This window comes from Aegilops tauschii, chromosome 2, assembly GCF_002575655.3.
Source record: "Aegilops tauschii subsp. strangulata cultivar AL8/78 chromosome 2, Aet v6.0, whole genome shotgun sequence".
Lineage (NCBI taxonomy): Eukaryota > Viridiplantae > Streptophyta > Magnoliopsida > Poales > Poaceae > Aegilops > Aegilops tauschii.
In genome coordinates, this window is record NC_053036.3 from 304,718,089 (window position 1) to 304,723,374 (window position 5,286).

A 5,286-nucleotide genomic window follows, 5' to 3' on the forward strand; every position below is an offset into this window, starting at 1 on the left:
AGGTGTGGGTGAGTAGAGGGATAGCCAGGCCAGGGATGCGAGTATGGTGGGGCTGTGAGGCCTGCCAGCCAGCACAGCCGGCCACGGGAGGCGGGTGTCACAGCCCTAGATTCATGACTGTAAATAGTTGCATCAGTGAGCATGCATCATGTTAAATTTGAAGAAATTTGAATTGAGGAAGATTCTCAAAGCCTCAGAAACCTTTTAAAAATGAGCAAGTTAAAAATTTCTTCAAATGAGCCCAAGGAAATGTTCATTTTAATCCCTGAAAATATTGGCAGGAGGTAAAAATCCAAACCAATATTTTTAGAGCATTAAGAGTAATGAATTTGGGCATTTGAATTAAATCATAATGTATTTGAATTGGCTTTATTTCTGTTATAAAAGAAATACATGTCCAATAGTTTTGGAAATTATTGTGGGGCTCTAGAGTAATATCTCTAGTCCATACAATAATTTACAGAAGCAAATAAATTGGTTTAGTACTCCTACTAAATCAAAACAAACAGAACTAAATAGATAGAAAAACCAGAGAGAGAGAGAACCTACCTGGCGCCTACCTGTGCGGCCTGCTGCTGAAGCCGGCCTAGCCCAGCCACCTCCCCTGCCAGTTGTCTTCCTCCTCTCGCCAGAAGGCAGAGAGGAAGCAGTGCACGGCGCTCGCGTGCGCGGGCACGCAGCTGCCTGCCTGGCCCCTCCCTGGCCAGCGCGACGCTGGGATCGTCTCCCCGTGGCCTCCGGAACCCACCGACCCCTCGCTCACTCTTTCTCCTTCGCCCCCTCGCTCTCTTCACGCCATGGCCGACGCACGCCCGAGCTCATCGCCACCGTAGTCGCGCCCACAGCCGCCCTCGAGCCTCTCCGACCTATCCTCGAGCTCCGCCACGTCTGCCTCGTCCTCTCCATCGAGCTGCGCGATGCCGGACGCCCCCGATAGCCCTCACCGCCATCTTCTTCAACCTCGGTCGCCGGAGATCCCTCTCGGCATCCCGCTCAGCCTCGACCCTTCCCGGCCTCGCCGTCTGCGCCAAACGAACCTCTGTGAGCCCCTGATCGAAACCCCCTTACCTCGTCGTCGCGCGCATCCTCTAGCTAGCTCCACAGCCGGAACCGAGAGCTCCACGTCACCGGCGATGTCACTGCCGTCGCTGAGGTTCGAAACCGAGCGCGTCACCGTTCTCTGCATGCTCCCAGGAGCATGGAACACCCACCAACTCCTCCTCCCGTGTACTCTAACGCCGAGCCCGACGTCACCCGAACTCCGGCCGCCGCAAAAGTTGCCGCCGCCGTCGATTTAGTCCACTCTGGAGCGAGTTGTTGCCTTTGTTGGATGCACGAGACTCCCAGCTTTCCGTAGCCGCAAACCGCATCCAAAACCGAGCCCTGTGGGCATTTTCCAAAACCGCATTCCAAGTCACATCGATCTAGCCGGTAACACCTCATATCACTTTGCGGCCTCACGCACGGTATTCCCACGGGTGTCGCCTTACCATGGCCCGGGACCGTTTGCGCCTTTTGGCTCACGTATATGATTGTGTCGCTAGCATCCATATGACAGAGAACCCGGGCCGACATGACTAGTCGTGAACCCAAAGTGGCACTAACTTATGGGGACAGGCATACATGAATCAACATCGAGCATGTTGGTCAGCAGCGTGCGAATCCGGGCTGTAGCACTGGGCCAACAGGACTCCGGTGAACCGGGCTGTAGCAGGCTAGGCGGGACTCCGGATGTCACCGCGTGACATTTCCCCGAAGGGGCAGACACAGGAACGAAGTGAATCACATGCCGGCCAGTCAAGTGTTCCGGAGCAGTAGTGCTGGGCTAGCAGGACTCCGGTGAACCGGGCTGTAGCGGACTACTATGGCTCATGGAAGCACACGACTACATTTCCACATAAGAGAGGCTACCAAGGATAGACAACTAGGTTGTCGGATCCCACACATACCAAGCATTTCAATCATACACACAATATGCTCGATATGTGTAAATACAACATGGCATCACAACAAGACTCTACGACTCAAAGTATTTATTCATTCGGCTCCGAGAAGCCAAGTATTACAAACATGGTCTCATGACCCAACATACAAAGCATACAAGCAACAAGCACATGCAGAAGCTTAACATGTCTGAGTACAGACATCTACAAATGAAAAAGGCTGAGAAGCCTGACTATCTACAAGATCCTGCTGAGGGCACAAGATCGTAGCTGAGGTAACAAGCAAAACGTCGAAGTCCACATGGAACTACTAGCGAGACTGACGTCTCTCTGCCAAACATAAAATAGGCAAACGTGAGTACAAATGTACCCAGCAAGACTTACATCAGAACTAGCTACATATGCATCGGTATCAACAAAGGGGGTGGTGGAGTTTAACTGCAGCAAGCCAGCTTTGACTCGGTGGCTATCCTAAACTACGACTGCAAGTAACTCTTTTGAGGTGGCGCACACGAGTCCACATATTCACCAATCAATACACCACTATGGATCCGCTCCCGTCTCCCTACGAGAAGGCCATCCATAGCACTCACGCTTATCTTGCGAGTTTTAGAGTATCCACTTCAAGTTATATATGAACTGTTATAGGCAACCCAGAAGTCCTTTACCGCGGACACGGCTATTCGAATAGTTGATGTTAACCCTGTGGGGGTGTACTTCTTCACACACGCTCTCGCCACTTACCGCCATGTACACGTCATGTATCTCGGCAACCTTCAAGCGGAAGCCTGGCGAGGGTGTCGGCCACGGACTACCTAAACACTCAAGTCTCTAGTCCAGGTTTATCGCCTATTCAGGTTCCATCCGCAGGGTGTCCGACCGAAGTTTCCACATACGGCCCCGAACGATGTGTGCAGGGTTCCCGAGACACCAAACGGGCGCCCGGTACACCGTGCCACGTGCCTACCGCATCACAGCCCACCCCGCGGGTCAGTGCTACGCACGGCCTCCAGCATACTACAAACACCAGAAACTACTTGCAACTCCTGGACAGAGGACAAGGGTGGTTAAGAAGCCGAGAGAGTCAATTAAGGATCCCAATGTGTGGTAGTAGCTGTTCATGGATCACAAACACAGAACTCAGTTCCTGAGGACGGTTTCAATGAGACAACCCACCATGTACTCCTACATGGCCTCTCACCGCTCCCTTTACCAAATCGTGTTCACACACTTAGCTCTCAACAGTAAGACATGTTCACACACCTCCAATTCATCCCCGATGAATCAGACCTGACTCAACTCTAAGCAGTAGCAGGCATGACAAACAAGCATGAATGAGTAGGCACATCAGGGCTCAAACAACTCCTACTCATGCTAGTGGGTTTCATCTATTTACTGTGGCAATGACAGGTCATGCAGAGGAAAGGGGTTCAACTACCGCAGCATGTAACAGTTGAATCATTGTTGTCCTAATGCAGTAAAAGAGAGCATCGAGAGAGTGGGATTGTATCAGAATGAACAAGGGGGTTTTGCTTGCCTGGCACTTCTGAAGATATTATAGCTCTTCATCGGTGTCATCGAACTCATCGTCGGAAGCACGTCTATCGAGAGGGTACAAACACCGGCAAACAAGAGAGAACACAATCATTGCAATGCAACAATATGATGCATGAATGTGACATGGCAATATGCTGTTGATTGAGCTAATGCAACTAGCAACAAGTTAAATGAAGTTGGTTTGAACCCTAGTTTCAATTTCAAACTCCATATGTGAAGGTTTAAATGCCCTTTATATGATTTGTCCTAAACAGCAGCCATAAGTTGTTCTAACATGCATGAAAATGGCACAGATGGATAGATTGGATTTTTTTGATAATTTTTCATATATAAATCTTTTCAATCTGAGTTATAGATTAATTTCTATGATTTTTAGAAGTTAGGGTATTTTCTGAAAATAAATAAATCATTTAGATTTATTTAAATTCCAGAAAAGGCTTTACTGCGTCAGCATGACGTCGGTGTGACATCAGCTAGTCAACATGAGGCGTCCAGGTCAAACCTGACCAGTAGGGCCCACTGGTCAGTGACCCGGTGCTGCGTAGAGTCACAGGCATTTGGGGTCGGGTCAGCGGCAACGTCAGCACAGTCAACTGTGACGGGTGGGTCCTGCTTGGTTATAAACTAATCTAAGCAGAAATAAACCATGGTTAATTAGGGTGTGGGGCCCTTGTGTCAGTGAGCTAGGGGGTTAGTTAGTGGGGTCTTTAGCCACTAATGATGGTGCCACGTCGGCACGGCCGGGGTTAGGCCGCCGGCGACCATCCAGTGCGGCGGCGGCTCGCCGGGGTGGCGCTAGGGGCCGCGACTGGGTGCGCTGAGGGCACCAGGAGGGAGCCCTCGCTGTCCCGCATCTAGGGGTGTACGCAGCTGGGCGCAGGGGGGCCGGGGTCGACGGCGGCGACCACTTGGGAGGCGGCTGGAGCTACGACGTTGAGCGGGGCGGGGCTGCAGAGCTCGAGCAGCTGGTTAAAGGGGCTCTCTGGCATCCTGGAAGAACGCTGGCCGTAGTGGCATGCTCGTCTTCGAGCTTCAGCGGTTCTGACCACGGTGGCGACGAGGTACAGTGGCGGCGAGCTTCGGAGCTCAAGGGGACGACGTCTACGGCGAGAGATAAACCACGGGGTCAGGGGGAAACGGTGGCAGAGCTCACCGCGGTTGCAGCACCGGTCTCGGCGAGCTCGGGGAGGGGCTGGGAACGGCGTTGGGTCGCCAGCGATCTCCACGGCCGAAGGAGGAAGAAGGGGTCGGGGAGGACGCGTCAGGGATCTTCCGGTCGCGTGAGCCGTCGGAGAGGACGAGGGAGACACGGCGGTGCTTCTGAGATCAGCGGCAGAGTGAGGGGAGCACGGTGGCCATGGCTATGGCGACGGCGAGCTCGAGCACGCGTCGGCCATGGCGTCAGGGGGAGGAGAGAGCAGGGGAAGGAAAGAGAGGGCCGACTCTATCGGGACGGCACCGAGGAGAAGATCCGCGGCGTCGCGCTGGCAGGAGGAGGCAGGCAGGCGCCCTGGTGGCGTGGCGTGCCTTGCTTGCGTGCGCGTCGGCCACGCGCCTGGTCGACTGGCGCCAGGAGGACGACGGCGCCTGGTGGGCTGGGCCTCTGCTACAGGAGCGCGCCGGGTGAGGTAAGCCCAGGTTAGCTTTCCTTTCTCTCTCTCTTTTTCTAATTCTTTTATGTTTTTCTATTTCTTTTGTAGTTTCAGGGCTTTATTAAAAATAATAAAACTAACTCAAAAATCATGAAACTTCTCAAAGCCACTGTTGGGAATATATCCAACAGTAA